Raw genomic sequence first — 19569 nt, 5'->3', positions numbered from 1 at the left:
GTGACCTTTAAAGAATAAGACCTGACAACCAGATAAACTACACACCATTTACAGAGGGATTCAGTGGAATTTATTCCATCTATTTCCCTGGCCTCTAGAGGAAATTATTCATTTTAGAAGGGCACAGCTGATTGAGGAAGGAAGACTTGGATTGAAAAGAGACAATGCTTCGAGCTGTGTTTATGGGAAAGAGTCTAGATTTCTGGATTTTCACCTATAAAGTGAGGCAGTTGGACTAGATCATTTTAAAGGAGCTGTCCAGGTCAAACATGGTGAGCTCTACTGTGCTAAGCGGTGCCGTGTCTGTGCGTTTAGGTGGGAATCATAAGCTCACTACAATACTGCCAACACCTTGCTGGATGAGTCCAGGAACTTCAGCACACTGGTCCTTGGATCCTCTGTATTAACCCAATGCCTGACCAGTCTTCTGGGTTCTATCCATTATGTCTGCGGATATTCTGTAGCAGATTTGTTTTACCTCCCAGGACTGTGGCAAGGAACAAGTAAGGTAGTGTGTTTAGAAATGCTTACAGAGCTGCAAAGTTTTTTTTTTTTAATGTAAGGTGAAGTTGTAAAATGAAGGAACCAAGTTAGAACTTTAGAGCTGGAAGAGAATGTGATATCTACAGTCATTTACAATGGAGGAAGCATGTGACAGAGGTCAAGTGACTGCCCAGTAAAGTTGCTGGTGGCTGATAGATAGCAGAAAACAGAGTTTCATGATTCTGAATTCATGAACCTGCAGCTTTTGATTAGTTAATAAGAGAATTTATAAAAGAGAATAAGGCAAATTAAGGGAAAAGAGCTTATCTACACCAATATAACACCCTAATGGAGGCCACTGCGATATTTGCCCTTGAAGATTTCAACTAGATAAGTAATAGTCATTTTACACAAAGACACTACACTGTAAATCAGTTGTCCCCATAAAATGATAGATATATGAGTCTAAATGTGGAAGTAGTCTTACTCTTATCACTTAGATGCTGACTTTTGCTTTATCATGGGAGACTTTGGGCAGAAGTTGCATTTATTTACCCTCCCTGAGTTACCTTTCACATATGCAGAACATCTCTTGATTTGGTAGTAATAAACCACGCCCTCAACTTGCCTTACTTACCAATATATATTTTCAGCTTAATCACTGAGAAGTTGAAACATATTTACTTGTTATAGGTGCAGGTTTTAAGTGAAATGCTTGAGAATATCTCAGTTTATAGGCCCAGAAGAGATTCTATAAGCTCAGGAACATGCAAAAAAGGTGCTTATGTTGTATGCAGATGTGTCTTTAGGATGACCTGAATTTTCAAAATTACCATTTACCAACAGATAATTAGCATTAGTGTTCATTGTAATCAAGCAATCCTTGCAGTGTGGATGATGTGAGTGGGAACTGGCAATTAGGTGAATTAGCAGATGAGTACTCAGAGAGATGAGAGAGAAATAGAAAAGAGAAAAAAAGGAGTAAGCACACTCTTCACATCTTTTTAAGAAAAACAGGCTCATTTTAGAACATTTAGAAGATACCAATAACCACACACTGAAAAGGAAAAAAAATTCCTGCAAACCTACTATCCAGAGATAACAACTACTACCAATTTAGAATGTAGCACTTCCCAGGGTTTTTTCTATATATTTAAATAATATGCATAAACAAACATGAAATCTTGCTGTTTTATAATTAGTCATTTCCACCTGCAATACCATGAATATATTTTCATGTAATTAAATACAGCATATTCTTTAAATTACATACTAAACAGAGATTCCTTAGGTCATTGGAAGCAAATGAGGCATATAAGAACTTGATTTGTAAATGCCTTAAATGCTTTAATTCCTATCAAGCTCCTACCTTGCACTGTGCCAGGCACCTAACAGATTTTACAATGATGATTTCATTGTAATATTGTACTATGAGATATATTTTTCAGGATAATGGTTTGGATTTTTACTTGAGACTTGTGATTTTAAATTCATAGCACTGGTTCTCAGGCATACTTACACTCACAACCTAGAAGTAATAAACCTTTTCCCCAGAAGCATTCCGTTTGTTGTCTTTCCCTTATGAGATGAGAACTAGGGATTTTAGAACTTCTGGACTATGCGTTATATAAAGCAGTTTAATAAAATTCTCTGGATTATTGTACATAGGGCCTATTAGTTAGGGTACCTAACTCAGGAACTCCTTTAAAATGTCTCTTTATTGCTTTGAGGAACCATGAATGAGCTGAACCAGCACTATAAACACCCTAAAACTTTCCTATACTCAGGATTCTGTGACTGAGATAAACTGTCACATTTTTATTGAAAGAACTAAATACTCAAAAGAAAGAAGAGAAGCAATATGCTTTAATTCTAATTCATGACATAGAACTAATTAAGTTTTTCTCTGAACTGGGAAAAATTTACTAGGATTCCTGCTAAAATAGTAATAGGAAACAATAATGTAAAGACTCAAAATAATTTTTAACATAGTTGGCTCATTCATGCATGTGTTCAGTCATTTATTTATTAAAAAATATTTATTTAATACCTAGTATATGTCAGGCTCGGCTCAATCCTTGAAAAACACACTTTGTAGGGAAATGGCCCTCTCTGTTACTGTATGTTTATAACTCTTGTTAGCCTATTGTTCTTATTGTTTTATGCTATGGTATTTTGGTGATTGGGGTTGTGGAGGGAGTTGTTCTCAGCAGAGGGGTGAAATCTTTCATGGTGTCAGCTGTCTGGGGGGATGAATGTTCTCTCAGTTTGGTTGATCTGAGGTGATATGATAAGGAGAGTCCTTAATCTCAAAGAAAGTAGTAGGATTTCTAGGAGGGACGGGAGCTTGTGGGTTGCATTTTGAGATGTGATAGACTCCCGTTGGTGAAAACTGGAACTGTCCGTGGTGCTGAAGACCCATGAGAAGGCCTCCATTTAGCCTTTCTCAGTTACTTTTACGGACTCTGTACTCAGAGCATAAAATGAACCACCACTAATTATCACAAGTGGCCTGCAAGATAAGAGGCATTTTATTTATTTTCATACAAGAAAACTGACTTTAAGAGAGAGAAAACAACTTATGAAGGCTCAGTTGCAAAGGACAGAAATCATTAGCTATTTTAAATGAAAAGGAATTAAATTTAAGAAATTTAGCTGTTTACAAAATTATGGAAAGAGTTGAAACAGCAGACCCTAATCTGGGCTTCCTGGAATGACCCCAAGAACACCACTACAGAACTCTCTGGCCAAGAGAACTGCTACCTCACTACATTTGGGCAACTGAGAATCATGAGGCTTCATGCCAGTTGCTGCTCCAAGACCACACTATTTTAGCTGTGATATGGAGTTTATATGTTACCAGACAGTCAGACCTTTGCTAATGCTGTTTTAGGAAAACCAAATCCCTGTGATCCCTATTCCCCTGCATGCCAGAAGAAATAGTAGGAGCTGCAGAATTGGCTTCTGGAGACTTCTGTTTTCCAAATCTCCCATCAGTACTTCATATTGGTAGAACCTAAAGCATATCCTGAACCTTAGTTGCAAAGGAACCTGGGAGATGTGGTTTTCAGGACAAGAAGTCAAACTGAAAGGAAGATAGAACAAACGTTGTGCATCAAACAACCCTACCTATCACAAGTGGGAAGCTGTTATTTGGACTCAGACTTGTCGAAGTTTAAAGCCCTGGGTTCTTTCCACTTTTTCTACACAAGTTGATTTGGAATCAATATGAAATTCACTCAGGTGATCCTTGGAATTATTTCTATTAATTTCTAGTGAATAAGGGGGAATATTTTGATCAGGAAGGACTTGAGTCAGACCCAGAAAAAGCTGGATAGCCTGTCTTGGAGTTGGAAGGCCTGTGAGTCTCCTGAGTTGGAATCAACTGAGAAGGCATGATCATGGTCTGGCTTAGAGAAAGCATAACAAGAAAAGCTGGGATGGTGTCTTCTTAGTTCGAGGGGAAACATTTTCTGAGCGTGGAGAATTTATAAATATCTAAGGCCATTGGCAAACCAGTTAATAGCATTCTCTATAGAAAAAGATAATTCTATTTATAGAAAAGAATCTCAAGAGATTATGGGCAATTTGGGTTGCTCCATGAAGAGCTAGGGAGGAGTCTAAATCCTAGAGAATTGAGATAGTTCATTTACCCTTGAGTTTCAAATTTGATATGGTAGGCATTATTGAGAATATCCAAGGTAAAAAGAATGGGTACAGATTTACATGGATGGTGACAGAGGTTCTTATAGTCTCTTAATCTACTCCTTTCGAGAAATGAGAGCTGAAGGTGGGGAGATGTGTTCTCTTTCTTCCTCAGTAAATCTTATTGATCAATTTCCATCTGCATAATGAGCCCTGCCCAATTAAAGGGAACATTGCTTTTGGCTCACATCCTTTTCTTTCATGGAATGCTTATCTCTTCACTAGTTCAAATTTCAGACCTTTCAGAATGAAGCTCAAACTCATGGGATTATAAACTCCATGCAGGAGCATGGTGTTGATAAACCACATATTTAGTGCCCAGCATAGGGTTTGGAACATTTATTACACGTTTAGTATATCTATTTCCTTCATGAATTCTGACCAAGTTAAGAAATAAATCAAACAGTAAATAAAAGAAGAAAACTTTATTACTAATGTGGGCTAAGTTGTAGGTCATAGTGCAATGTGAGAAGCATGTGGTCTTGCTAATCTCACTCCCAAAAGAAAAATGAGCAGAATTGAGCCAAATATGGCTGTTTATTTTTCTCAAATTAATTAACCAAATAAGTCACTCCTCTTCCCAGGGATGGAGTGAGTAAAGGAGCAGAGGGAATCTAGGAATGTGCTTTGGGAAAATCCCTCCTCATGAGAACCAGGAGTGAGAGGGAAAACATTCTTCTCTAAAAGTGGGTGCTCAATAGAGAGTTTTAGTGTGAATGAATGAATGTGTGCATTCATGAATGAATTATGGATGTGTGAATAGCATCTCTTTCTCAACCCAAGTTTACCGTCAGCTAACCAACCCTCAGAAGACTGGTTATTCCTGGGATCACCCTGGAATTGGACTACAGTCCCGAACCTAACTCACTCACAGTGTCGCTGGAGTGCTCAAGTGACAATTTTTACCCAAATCTCATCTGTTAATACCTGAAGCCTGGAACCTGGCTCTGAATCTGTCCCCAGACTGAGGAACTTGACCTTGTCACCTGGATCATGCTGGCCTCTTCCTGGGGCCCTGTTGTCCAGTTTCTAGGCTCTATGAACTTTCTTTAGGTTATCAGGTTTCAGATCTAATGATCCATCTGATGTTAAGAAACTCAGTCATCCTGAAATATTGGTATTGTTTCTCTATCCATTGTTAGTTCTTTTTATACTTGAAGTTCCCCCCACACTCTCTGAACTTCAGTATTGGACTTAGACTCTTTTTTGCACCCTCCCATTCTAGATGCAGAAAACAACCTTCTGTTGCTTTTGTTCAGCTACTTTGGCTCTTCTAACTGTACTGCCCACCACAAACATTTTGGCAATGAAACAATTATGATAGTTGTTTTTAAATTGGGTTGCAAGCTCCTGGAAAAGTAGGCATCATGTTCTATACTTTTGTAAACTCAGGGACTTAATGTTTGCTGTTATATGTAAAAAGTAATACCTGAGGAATTCTGCTATCAGCTACCCAGCACAGCAAACCCCTGAATAGCCTCCAAATAATATAAAGCGAAAAAGCCTTTAAGTGCAAGGCATGATGAACACAGCCAAGAAGAGCGAAATATAAGATGACTGAAGTAACTGATAAGTCACTGACTAACAGAAAGATGTACTCTCGTTAATTTACAAAGGTTACTTATGCCATGTGTCTTTAGTGCCAAAGCCAAGGAACAGGCAAGAAGAGGTGGGAGCGGGGAAGTTGTGGTGAAGGTAGCCACAATTATGGAGAGTCTTTACTCTGCTATATATTATTTAATTTAATCCATGCGGTAATTCATTGATGTAGTCAATGAATTTTTTTATTTAAAGACAAAGAGATTGAGGATTAGTGAGGTTTGGTAATTTGCCTAAAATCATCTTCACATGATTGTGGTGGAATTGAGGTTTCAATTTTATCTGTTTGTCTCTTTTGGGGTGGAATTTTCTTTCCCATTGTTAATTGATCCATATATGAGGATATCCATTGGTGTTATGTTCCTGGCCTCTCTATGCCCTTTACTCCTCTAGAAGTTACTGGTTAATTCAGGAGCAAGATTTCAACTTCTTCCTTTCTTTTTCTTTTGGGAACTAGCTGCTTTCAGGAAGCAGAATTCTGGTCTGCCCCTCTATGCTGTACCTCTTACAGGGCCAGCACCCAGAACAAAGCCCAGTATTGGCAGGTAAGTCTCATATTCGGGGGTTTGGTTTCAAGAATCCCAGGGTTGTCAGAACCTAAGTTACATTCATGAATATCAGTGATATCAATATTAAAAATGATATTTGATTATTCATTTATCTATCTTTTTCTCATCAGTTGGGTTCAGAAGTAAGGTGGGGGAAAAAAAGGGTTATATTTTGACTCCAAACTATGTTCCTTTCCCTATATAAAGCTAAAAAAATTAAACATGAAATAGAAGATAAAAAGAAAATGGTAAATAGCAGACATGAATTTGGAAAGAGAAAGAAAAAATAAATAAAACAGTTCAGCTGTTGGGAAAGATTCAGAGGAGAAATAATCAGCTCGGTATATCACAATCCCAGAGAGCGCCGCATAGCACAATAATTAATGTTCGTGATGACAATCCTTGACCCATCAAGAAGAATTAAATTATGTTCAGCAGACTTTCTTTTCTTTACCTAAGCTGGCAAGGAATGTGTAATACATTTTAGAAAGATTTATTCTTTTGATAAAGGAAATATCATTTTACTTATATTTGCTGGACTCTCTACAGAATACCATTGTGAAAATACTTAAATTTAGAAAAGCAGAAGGGATTGTTGAGGATAACTTCTTAAGAATATATTATCTTTAAAATTAAAGATTTAACCACGGCATCTGCGTTTTCCTACGCTACTTCAATTTGCCTAGTCGGGATTAATTTTTAAAGTTTTACATTAATTGGTAAAATCAGCTCTAAGTGCCTGTTTTTAACACAATGGATCAGTTGTATCTTGCTTTTAAGAAAAAGATGTAAAGCATCCATTTGGATTTTAATTAAGCTGAATCTTAGGGTTCAAGCTTATGAGACTTAAATTATAATTAAACAAACTCATGGCAATGGATAAACAATGTTATATTCATTCCAGAGCATGGATATGTTAATTGACATTGCAGGTAGGAAAGGGGAAGTTTGGCAGTTTGAAAGTCTGCAGGAGAAGGTATGAAGGTGTAAAATTCTCACTAAGAGATCCTTCATGGTGGCGTTATGTTGGTGAATTTTGTATGGCCCAGGACCTGGCTTTGTCAGAGTCCTGGAGCTGAGCAGACTGAGAGGGGCTGACCTCATGCTAATCATTCCATCGGAGACTAAAAGACACAAAGCAGGCTGCCAATTTATTAAATCACTGTGGAGTAGGGGACGATGAGGAGGACTATTCATAACCTCATCCAGGGCACCCTCTTTGTTGCATCAGAATACCTGGGAGACCAAATTGGTAATTTAAAGTTGTTTGGTAAGCGTGGAATTAAAGCAAAGAGAGGTGGGTAATCTTGAAGATTTCAACCAGCTGATGGTAGGGCCTATTGAATCATCCGTGAGCCACAATGGAGTTATAATAATATATGATAATATTTATTTATGACCTTTTCAGGCACATTATAAATGCTTTACTTATATTAATTCATAAGTTCTCCCAGCGACCGCATGAGGTAGCCTCCTCGGAGGTGTCCTCCCCACTAAGTAGATGAGAGGATGGAGGAACCAGAGTTTAAGTAACTCTCCTAAGGTTACAGGACTGGCAAATTTCAGAGTTTGGATTCACACCCAGCAATTGGAGACCAAAGCTGACATTCTTAGGAGCTATGCTATTTTATCTCTCTAGGGTTAGTTTGTTTTTCTTGGATTCAGTGTTTCTTCTCACAGAGTAGTGCTAGATAAACATGGCCAAGTTCTCTTTTCTTCCACTTTCCATTTCTATGTTCCAAGCTCTCCATTGTGATTTTGTTCTTAGAATCTTCCTCTGGATAAATTACAATCATATGGGTTGTTACTGTTTACTAACTTACAACCATGTTCTAGTCCTTTCTCCCTTAGATTTCATCCAGTCTATCTGGATTGAGTGTTAGATGTTTGCAAATCTCTGGTTATCCATTTATACAATGCTTGGATTACTCTCAGAGGGGCTGAGTCTTGAAGCTCATTTCCATCTAATTGTATGTATATTTTACTAGCTTTACTGCAGCCTAATTTCTTTTACTTTTAAAGTTCTTGCGAATCTAGCAGAACACGCTTCTCATTGCCTTCATATACTGCCAACAATTAATAGAAAAAATATTGATGGAAAAGAATCTCAGAATGGATTACAGAACTATTTAACTTTTGACAAGTGGGTACATACTTAAGAATTCCAAAATTACTCATTATTAGATAAATCCCAACCTTTTACAATTTTCTTTCTAACCTCATTGAATTTTAAGAACTGGGACTGGCAAAAAAGTCTTAGTTGTTACAGTTTTTATTTTTTTTGTAAATCTGCACTTAGAGATTGTCTAAGAATAGTGTGGAAGGGGATTTTATACTTGTAGTTTCCGGTATGATCAATTTCCCATCATTAATCATATGAATCATGGCTGTGAAATAAGCTCACAGTTCTCTCCAATGCATTTTATGTTCTCCTTCAAGTGAAGAGGCAACATCCTACTTGAATGCTAATATTAGGATATATTTCAGATCCTCTGAGCAGTTCTTTGAGATCTTTGGAAGAAAGGTGCTTTATATAGCCTCCTACAAAGTGTCTGAGACAGTCACTTATGAATTACTAGGTGCTGACAACTTTATCTGACTGTACCAAAGATGTGGGGTGGATTATGAATTACCTTGTAGAGGCAACTCAATTTTCTGGACTGTCAATCACCTTAAAGACAGGAGAGGTCATATAACAAATAAACCTCGCTCCTCCAAAATCTTACATGGATGCTCAGACCTTCTGAAAGCTTTGACTGGATTTTCCTGCCGTGGCAGTAAACTGTCAAATAATCAGCAAAGTCAATGTGTCACTTGGCAGAGTGGCAGGGCTGGCTGCTGCACGCATCAATGGGAGGAACAGAAGGGGATGGGACTTTCTAACCCACTGTACAGATGTGAGGCCTGGATATGCCCTGGGTTTTATTCAGTCTTTGGAGATCTTTCAATTCATAAATTATAAATGTTGTATATTGCTGCATGGGTCATGAGAGAATAGCAGATGATAATTCCAAGACTGTTATTAGAGGAAACAATCCTTTGGGAGAAGGGGAGGTGGGATGCGGGACAAAGAGAGGGAATTAGAAATGCATTTAGTCTAGAGAGGCTGAAGTAATGCTATGATGACAGAGTTTGGAAATGTCAGCAGCAGATGGGATCTGCCATCACTTGCCAATTGCAAACTGTTTCAGTCCCCATCACAAATGCATGGTTCCCTTGGAGCAAAGGGTGATTTCACAAAACAATAGCAGAAATGTCTAAGGAGTTTGAAACTGCGAAACAGCTATTGAGCCATAAACATACCCTATTGGGAGAGATGATGTTTGAGAGAGTAAGACACAAACAAGGATACATAGGGGAGCCAGCTAATGTTTAAGAATTACGTGAGTCTTGTTCAAAACTTCATTTAGTCACAGTCATAAAAAATTATCTAATACTTTCTTGGATTGCCTATTTTTGATTGAAATAATCTGCCTTTTGCGTTTGGAAAATCTGTTTTAAAGTAATAGCCCGTAAATTGATTTCAAAATCAAAAGACAAAAAATATAGTAAAAATGTTTTTCCAAGTTTAAAATCTGTATTTTTCACATCACATGCCGTGCCACCCTTCTTCAGGCGGATGGGCTATAGTGTACATGCAACCGTGACCTCCTTAATGCTCTCATTTGCTTAGCTAACAAGGCAAACAACTGGTCAGCAAGCCCACAAAACGTAGCAAGTCAACAGAGAGAAGGCTGTCCTCTGAGTGCAAAGGCATTGTAGGGAGCGCCTTGTATCTTTTGTCTTCTAGCAAATTTCATCTGAAATGTACATTCTCTCTCACTAATAAGGTGGTAAAGAGACACCACTGCTCTAGTTCTTGTTGTGTTTCTCACTCTCTTTCTCCCTTTCCACACCAGGCCCTGACTGAAGGCAGCATCGAGTGGTATGGTGTACACATTGAGGTGAGCTTTTGTTTCTCATTCGTTATGGATAAAAATGTTTGTTAGTTGGGAAACCAGGAGGAATTACTAATTCACTATCAATATATTCCGACAATAGGACTGATAAGCTAGGCTATATTAAGCAATACAATTAAATTTTGCAGTTTGATTAGTTTCTAAGTGTGTAGATTTTTCTCTTGGACCTAAGTTCACTTGTAGAATTTGGTTATTACTGAAACAATAAAGTCACATGTTTCCAAACATGTGGAGAAAATGGCTTCAAAGCCTAAAAAATATCTCTTCATTTTTGGTCAAGATTCAGTGTTTCTTTTAAAAGATAGAAGCCCTTATAGAAGCCCCATTCAAACTAGTTGAAATTAATAAATTTACATATTTTTATTGGTTGCTTTTATTATGAGGGAAGTGATAAATAATGCAACTTATTCCCGCATTACTGAGAGCCAGAGAGGAGAGGTTCTGGAGACAGGCCTATTTCAACTTTCCTTTTTCCTTCGACAACTTAGGTTTGTCGAAACTGAGGCAGACACTATGGATTGAGGAGCACAGTGATTTTCTGCCTCAGAGCAGACCAAATGGAACCACAAAATTTATACTGATTTGTTCCATAAAGAATTTGAGGGGATCGTTGACAATGACATAGCAGAAAAGTTTCTCAAACATATGGCAGAACTCCATGCAGAGGAGTGTGGAATGGGTCCCTAGTAAAAGAGATCTTTCCTTGTGGAAGCAAAGTTCTTAGTCTCTTATCTGAGGTTCTGGGGCAGAATTGCACAGTCTGAGAGGAATGTTAGTGGTTGTCAAGGTCCCAGGTCACATGGGGGTAGGGGCAAGATGACTACACAGATTGAGGGAATAGCAACTTTGAATGGCTCCGGTTTTTGTTTGGGGAAGTCGCATTCTCAGCCCATGTGGTTTGGGTGGGCTGATCCCACCATTAGTTCCTGGGATGGGCCCTTATTGGTCTAAATCAATGAGCGCATACTATCCCCCTCTTCATGGTTTAGGGATGAAAATAGGACCCAAACAATGTGGTGTTTAATGAGGCTTCAGGAAGAGAAGTACTCTTTTCTGCTAGACAAGAACAAGAGAATATGTGACGAAGAGCTGCAGCCGTCTTGCTCCCACATAGATTCTGAGCACAACATCAATATTGAGGACTTTGGAGCCAAGAGATGGAAAGAGAAGAATCACATCCAGGTCATATCATTGGAACTCCAGCATCAAGCTTTGCTGAGACAGGAGTATAAAAGATTGTTGAGGGGTAATACTATTGAAAGGAAAAGAGAAGAAGCAGGGTTGGGCCAGGAGAACTATCAGACCACAATGCAGACCTGGCAAAGCCTTTGCCAGCCCGTGGGGAGCTCTAGAGCAAAAACTGCTCGCTAGTGGAGTGTCTCGTTGCACAAAAGTGCCTAGGTCCTTGTGCCGACGCCTTGCTCAGTCACTGACTATGGGCTGACCCAGGAAGAGCAGGAGCTCTGCTGCCACTGCCTTGCTCAGTCATTGGCTGGGGACTGCCTGGGGAAGAAGATGATTGTGGCTCATAGGCTGAGGTTGACCACACAGGAGATAACAGCTAGTGGTTGTTAACAACCACACTCCTCACAGCTGGGCAGCCAGTCCTTTATCAAACGGTGATCTGAGAGGGGCATCACGGTGTCTGTCACACGAGCTACTGAAAAGGCCAGCCGTATCACTTATATAGTCAGCCCTGGTGGTCTAGTGGTTAAGATTTGGCTGCCACAGCCCAGGTTTGTTTCCTGGTCAAGGAACCACACTACCCTCTGTTGGTTGTCACACTGTGGTGGCTGCATGTTGCTGTGACACTGAAAGCTGTACCCCAGGTATTTCAAATACCAGCAGGGTCACCCATGGTGGACAGGTTTCTCTGGAGCTTCCAGACTAAGACAGACTAGGAGAAGGACCTGGCCCCAACTTCTGAAAAGTTGGCCATGAAAACCCTGTGAATAGCAGCAGAGCATTGTCTAATATAGCACCAGAAGGGGAGAGGATGGTGTAACAAGATGGGGCTGGGTTCTGCTCTGCTGTACACAGGGTCACTAGGAGGCAGAATCAACTCGATGGCATAAAAATGAAATCATGTATGTGGTTCAATATGTCCCCTTTAGGCTTGAGATACTGAAATGCAACTGAAAAAAGTTCTGACTTAGTGAGAGAGAAGCTGAGGTTTCTGTTCTAGGGTAGCAGATGAGAGCCTGCCTGTGGGTCTGAGATTGAGGAACTTACAGAGTCTGTTGAACAGCACTGGGCAATGAAGCCAGTCATCGAATAGGGAGGGCGTTTAATGATCAGCACCCCTTGGATAAGGAGCTAGAGAAAGAAGCTTTTGTGTTTCCTATCTCAATCGGGTTGGTTTGGTGACCTGTTCACAGTGTTCCTTTCTATGCCTATGGCTGCTCTAGGTGATTTCAACATTCATGTGGATGATCTTTCCAAACCTAACCTCACAGCTTTGACCTCAGCTACCATCGTGGTTTTTACTTCAAATCCATTTCAGCAACTGACCCTTTAGCCCATGCTCTGCATTTTGTCATCAACTAGAACTGCTTTACCTCCCAGATCTTAGACTCCAAGAACTCATTCTACAATCACACCCTCTAATCCTTCCATCTTTCTCACTCTCTTTCTATAATCAATGTGATATGCAAACATATAGACATTTCTAGATTTCTGAATTATTCTTTTTTTCCCTTCTTATTCTAATTTTTAGGCTGGTTTTGGCTTTGCTGTATTTCCATCCCAGCAAGGACCCCATGTCAGTTACTTACCTCTGCTCCCTCCAGCTTTAAATGTGGTGCCGTCCAGAATTCTCTCATTCTATTTGCTATTCTTGGATGATATCACATTCCTGTGGTTTCCACTCCATTTAGTCACAGATGAATTTCAAGTCTATCAAGTGTAGTTTTAATTATTTTTCATATATCAGATTGGCAATAAAAATTCCAAAGTTGGACAAGAGACTCTTATAATGAAATTGTGGGGAAACAGTTTTTCTCATACATTTCTGGGGGAATGGAAAAAAGTACAACACCTTTGCAGAGGAATCTAGCAATATCTAGAAAAATTGCATATACATTTACCCTTTAACCCAGAAGTCCCACTTGTAGGTATCTAATCCAAATTCATGCTAGAAAAGATGCAAAGTGACATATGCCTAAGGTTTTTCATTGTAGCATCATTTATAATAGCAAAAGACTGGAAATAACCCAGCTATCCATCAATAGGGGATTAGTTGTATAAATTATGGCACATCGTGGAGTATCATGAAGCTATAAAAGGGAAGAATAGCTTAATTTATTTCTCAGTTTCTTTGAAATGTTCTAGAATGGGTTGGTACAAGCTATAGATAAATATGCAAATAGTTGTGTTTCTAAAGGAGGTAAAAGAAAGCACTTGGATTCTTTTATTTTGCCTTTATAAACATCGTTGCAAGTAAATAGGTCAAGTGTTATTTTATTTAGCTTCATAAGCCTTTATATTAGTATGTCCATTAGGCTATCATTATAAAGAAAGGAAGCTAATTAAAATTTAGGACAGACGTGTAAAGGAAGGCCTCTGTCAGCATGCTTTATACACTTAGTGGAGGCATGCTATTCTCTTTGAAACCCACAGGGTGGGGTGACCTTGGAGGAGGGGCCAGGTCATATGGATGGTGATTTCATAGGTCCTTCTGTAAAGGGCAGGCCATATGATCTTCGTCCCAACTACTCAACTCTGCTGTTGTAGCAAGAAAGCAGCTGTAGACAATATGTAAGCAAATGAGTGTGACTGTGTTGTAGTAAATTTATTACAAACATGAGCGGTGGCTGGATTTGGTCCATAGACCATTGTTTGTCATCTCCTGATTTAGGCCAGATTCTAAGATGGGCGAGCCTCGTCTTTGGTGCCTCCTCTCTGCCTCTTCTTCTTAGCTAGCCTCTTCACTGGCTGTCATTCTCACTCTGCAACAACACTCCAGTATCTTGTTTTCTCAGAATGATGCCCTGTAGATGAGCTGGTTGGCAAGTGACCTGAGACAGTGTTCTGTGAATCTCAAGAGGTTTATTCTTCTAAGGGCATATTAGCATTTCGTAGGGAATTTTGAAATAAAAATAAAAAGGCCTGTCTAGGAAAAATAGAGTTAATTTTATTTTATCTGGTCATAAAAATGATCCATATTGATTATAGAAAATTTGGAAAAGAAAGAAGAAAATAAAACATAAGTTCTACTGTAGTCAACATTTTGGAGCCCTAATGGATGAAGTTCCTGTTGGAGTATTTCAGGCTCTCAGGCATGCAGTGGCACCACCACCTTGCATAGTGTGCTTATCTTAGCCTATCATTGTCAGGGCTGCTGCCCATTTTTCTTATTTGTGAGGGCAGCTCTATTTCCATATCTTCTTTCATTCTGTCTACCCCTTAATTTAATCACTGTCCAATGAGATAAATTCTTTGACAGAAGTATTGAAGCATAATATCAACTAAAGAAAGCAGAACTGAGAAAAAATAATGTATGACTTGAGTCAAGTTGCTTATTTTCTGTAAGTCTCAGTTTCCTTTCCTGGCAAATGAGAGGTGGGCCTAGATGATGACTAAGGTCCTTCCAGCCCTCAGAAGCTAATATTTTGTGGAAATAATTTTGACTTAATGGTTTCGATTGCAAGGCCACTTTAGAAGGATAATACAGGTTAGTAAGATGAGAAACTTAATGAAACTAGCATGGAATTAAAAGCAGAATCAATTAAAAGTAGATTCCAGGGCTCAAGAATATTATAGAATACTTTTGCAAGAGGAAACCAGTGTTAGGGGCATTGTGGGAAAAATGAGGAATGAAGTGACAATTTATTTGGAGAAAATCAGATATTGCAATAGAAAAATAGAGGAGGTAAGGATAATTAATTCATTTATTCCATCAGATATGTATTGGGAAACCTTCATATACCAGGCCAGTAGGCCTTAGGGAGACAAATATATAAAAACATTATCACTTTCTTTGAGGAGCCAATAATCCAATTGTGGAAACACATTAACAACTAATTACCATAGTCTAACAAGTGCTTCATTGGAATACTGTGGTCAGTACAATACAAGTGCTGGGTCATCACAAGGTCAAAATGCTCTGACGTTATAAAGTGGCAGATTTCTAGAGGAGTTTGTATTGAGGACAACACTCTATTCTAACTCTATAACTAGACTTACTCTGTAGTTTCTTTGACAAGTTATTCACACCTCAAATTTATAAAACATAGTAAAATAGAATTTCTATGATTAAATTTATTTACTAATTTAACAAAATACATGCAATGCCAAATTTTTAATTTAAGACCGAACCTTGCTTTGTTTTCCTGAGAAAGATGGGAAGAGAGAATAAAGCCCTTAAAAATTAAATCTAGTAATTGCTGGAACAATCTTTACCAAGCCTAGCCAATAGCTTGTTATACTCTAAATATAACTTGTCATTTTGTGACAAAGTCCAATTTTGAGAATAAGTGAAAATCCATTTCAATGTTCAATTGTTGAGTATACTTGAAAACCAAAGATTTACGGAAGGCTTTTTCATGTTTATTTTGTCAGGTGATAGAGAATTATATCTCCTGTGTCCCTAGAAGATGATAAGATTGACACTATTAGATAACGCATTGTCTCCACTTACTTTAACTTAACATGGTGTCACCCCTAAGTCATTTCTGAAGGATACCCATGAAGAAATTTAGTTCATTGATCTTATGCCCCCAAGAACGATTCTATATAGTAGCTGTGTGATAGTTAATATATTTCATGACTGGTAATTGTTCTTACTGACTTGCAGAAATTCTCAAACTAATTTGTATGTTAGAGATTAAAATGCAATATTTAAGTCTCAATATAAGGAATGAGCAATGTTTAAAGACTGAGATAGACAACAAAAGCATAATGAGGAGAAAATTAAAAGAAGATAAAGAGGCCATAACAATGTTGTAACTTTGTTTCAAAAATATTCTCTTGCTAACCAACGCTTAGCTACAGATTGCCAAGCGACAATAATCCCTTAATGCAGTCAATTTTGTAATCACGTTTTCAATTACAAAAATGTGGATGAATTTAATTTGTCCTTGCCAGTTGCCAGTTCTGACTAGGCATGCTTCCTTTTTTAGGTCACAGAAGAAAATGTTTTAAAATTTTGTCTTTCTTCAACCTTAACTAGATAATTCTGTTTTCACCAAATAAAATTAGTAGAATTTGGTGGTGAGAGGTGGGAGTATCTGCTTTTGTAGAAGAAAAACACATTTTAATACAGACATTCATCTGTCTTGAATAATTAAGGATAAACATATTTGAAAACCAGGAACAGATAAAATGAATCAGTTCTCAAACTTTGTCTATCATCCTTACTTTTTGCATTTAAAAAATTAAGATATAATTTATACCCAGTAAAATGCTCAGATCTTAAGTATAACCATAAAGAGCTAAAGATAAAGAGCATTTCCATTACCCCAAAATTTCCTTTTTGTCCCTTTCTAATTAACAAGACTCTCCCAAGAGTCTTGTTACCAAGTCAAGTTACCAAGAGGTAACTATTTTTCTGGCTTCTATCATGATAAATTAGTTTTATCTGTTCTTGAACTTCACGTGAATGGAGAATTTAGTTCTGTATTATTACTTTTTAAATCATGTCTATATTATCGCTATTAATTTGTTTAAGTGTCATGGTATACCAGACTTAATGCTTCAAACTCATCATGTTCTCTCTGCAACACTGGATATCCTGTCTGTATCATAATTAAAAGTGGATTACTTTGCTTTAGTTAAATGATTCTGAATTCAAATGGGATGGGGGATGAAGCAGTTCCTTTTGGTGGATAGAGCACCCTGGCAGATCTGGGGCATAAACTAGGTTAGCATGTGGGCAGAGGGGCCTGCTGTGCTGAAGGGAGCAGAGTCATGGACACATGACTTCTGAGTCCAGGATGCTGGAACAGAGAATACGTTAGGATCTGTTTCCGGAAGTGGGGTACATGGTGAGGCCTAAATTTTGGGAATAGGATGAGGGCCCATATTGTGGTCAGGGGTGAGCAGGGAGACTGTCATGCACTTCAGAATTGGGGCCTCTAGATCTGCCTGTATCCATTCCTTCTACCAAATGTCAAGATTAGCACTGCCTGTGATGGGTGGCACCGGCCTGCAAATGGAGGTCTGGTGGCTCCATCCTCTGGTTCTGGCAGGTGACACATTAGGAAAAAGCAGGACCAGCTTTCCTACAGAACCTGCAAGATAAAGGCCTGGCTCCTGGACAGGGCATAGATGTCCCTCGTTACCAGGCCCGTGCTTTGGCTGGCCTCGGCTGCCAGCACTCTGCTAGATGCCCTCTTAAGTTTCAGGCAGTCAGAACTCTGTACAAACTGCTTCATCTGCCTGCATTGTCCTCCCCATTCCCTACCAAGTGGAATAAGCAGCCAAGTACAGATATTGAGAAAGTGAGCTCAGAGGATTGGCTCGTCTGGACTCCCATCTGAGCTCTACCTCTTACTAGCTTTGTGACTCTGGGCAAGTTGCTTTCCTTCTCCAAGTCCCAGTTTCTCCATTTGTCAAAGAGGGGACGTAATAGTACTTACCTCATGGGGTTAAATGAGATAGTCTATGTAGGTGGCTGGTAGCCCAGTTGGTCACCATTTCCACTGGACGGAAAAGAAAAAAGGAACCTATTTAAACTATGGATCGTCAAAATTCAGCTAAAGATGCTCTCTATGCAGGAGGCTTCCCCGATTTTACCAGAAAGAGTAAAGTTTTCCTCACATAGCACTCTATTATGGTGCTTCCCACACTTAAAAAAAAAATAACCATCTCCTTTCTAACTCCTCTGGACACGGTGCTATCTGAGGGTAGGGACCGTGTCTTTCCCATTTACAGTTCTATTACACGGTATTAGGCAGTAGTGGGCACTCAGGAAATACATCGTGTGCATGAATAAAGTCTGTTATTTGGCAATTATACTTTGCACCTCATTTGTTTTTGGTAGTTTTCCTTTGGTGCAGGGTTAATGTTCAAGATTATTTTGTAGAGAAAGTATGAGTTTCACCAAATCCTTTAAATTTACCTGTGAAGCTACTCAAGCTACCTTAAATTGGCTTGACAATCAACACCAACACAAAATTACTATTTATGAAATGATTCTCTGCTGGAAGGCTCAGCAGTGACACTGTGAAAATAGCTGTAATTTAGCAACTGAGTAGCATTTGCCTCAGTGAAGGAGTTAGTAGAAACAGTAACTTTTAGCTCCAAGTGACACCACACAGCCTATGTCAGACTTCTGGGATGAAGGTTTCCATAGAAGGCTGGCTGTTAATTTCACATTATGCCTTCACCATTTTCATAATATATAAAAGTAAGTTTAGGTTCTGACTATATGCCCCAAGCCTTGAGAAATGAGACTAGCAAAATAGGAAACACTCCTACCTACCAGAAATGTAACTGTAAGGTTCTTTTGATATTAGATTATTAATACTGTGACAAAAAAAGAGAAACTTCCCTGCCTGCCCACCAACAAGGGAAGGTGAACGGCCTGGGCATTCCTGTAGTGTTGCTCGCAGTCTCCACTCCTCTCCCTGGCTCTTCTGAACGTCATTTCTACTTGAGAAACACACGGATGTCCTCTATGTGCACCAGCAGTCTAAATTCTAAAGAAACAAAACAACTCACCCCTAAACCTATAAAACTCTAGGCAAATGTTAATGCAACAACTCAGCTCTCAGTACCCATGGCAACCAGGACATTACAGAGTTGGTATCTTGACCATTGTTGTCACCAAGTTGTATTTCACATTCTACTTTATTCAGGATAAAAACAAACTTCAGAACATGAATAGTCATCCATGCTTTGAGGGAAATGAGAGGAATCATCATTTAAACAATTATTTAACACTTTTTTGATGTAACAGTCATCTTAGTTCACCATTGTTATCCTGGGGACATAAGATTGGATAGAAATGAAAAAAGGAAACTATCTAAATTATCTTTAGTTCTTAAAGAAGATATAGGGAACTTAGGAGAGATTTTAAAAATTTTATCTTGGTACCATGATAATAGCTTTTCTAGAAAAAGATATGGGAAATGAGAAGAGGTTGTGGAATAAAGCAGGAAGCCCCTTCTCTACTTTGCTGTGATAAACTAAGACTGGTCCATTTTAACTATAGTTATTGAGAATTCCTGGTTGCAAGCAGTCTCTTTATTCAAGAACTTCTTAGACTATCTGCTAATTATCTTTGTTTTTGAAATAACCAGAGACTTGGTTTATTAAAAGTTGCTATAGATACA

General features: G+C 38.6%; 1 protein-coding gene across 1 annotated transcript in view; it reads left to right on the top strand.

The window, feature by feature from the left end:
* The window catches only part of METTL4 (methyltransferase 4, N6-adenosine), a 315176-nt gene that overhangs the window by 278774 nt on the left and 16833 nt on the right, over window positions 1-19569 (top strand). Inside the window, exon 10 of the transcript XR_009222413.1 lies at window positions 10235-10279. The gene's annotated coding sequence lies outside the window, so the exon portion shown is untranslated. The remainder of the gene's footprint in view (window positions 1-10234; window positions 10280-19569) is intronic.

The sequence above is a fragment of the Diceros bicornis genome, chromosome 16 (assembly GCF_020826845.1).
Source record: "Diceros bicornis minor isolate mBicDic1 chromosome 16, mDicBic1.mat.cur, whole genome shotgun sequence".
Taxonomy (NCBI): Eukaryota; Metazoa; Chordata; class Mammalia; order Perissodactyla; family Rhinocerotidae; genus Diceros; species Diceros bicornis.
Note: the sequence above shows the minus strand (reverse complement) of the source record. Positions and strands in the feature narration are given on the sequence as shown.